Consider the following 299-nt stretch of genomic DNA (forward strand, 5'->3'; position numbering starts at 1 on the left):
TTAATGCCAATATACGGGTACTTCTACTATTTTTTTTTATTTTCATGGGGGGGGGAGTTCTCTTACGCCATTCCCGCCTACTTGTCAGTCTGCAATGTGTGTGGGTGCGTGTGAGATGATGGTAAAGATAATAATCAGGATGAATTATCTGGGAATTATTGTCTGTGTAAGAGGCAGTATGTAACTTCACCTTACATTTTCTATCGCTTTACGTTTTCTGTAATACCTATAGTGTTATAGAAAATTAGTAATTCTATTTTCATGGGGTTCTATTATATTCTTCGAGAGACTGATATCCA

The sequence above is a fragment of the Penaeus monodon genome, chromosome 23, assembly GCF_015228065.2.
Source record: "Penaeus monodon isolate SGIC_2016 chromosome 23, NSTDA_Pmon_1, whole genome shotgun sequence".
Lineage (NCBI taxonomy): Eukaryota > Metazoa > Arthropoda > Malacostraca > Decapoda > Penaeidae > Penaeus > Penaeus monodon.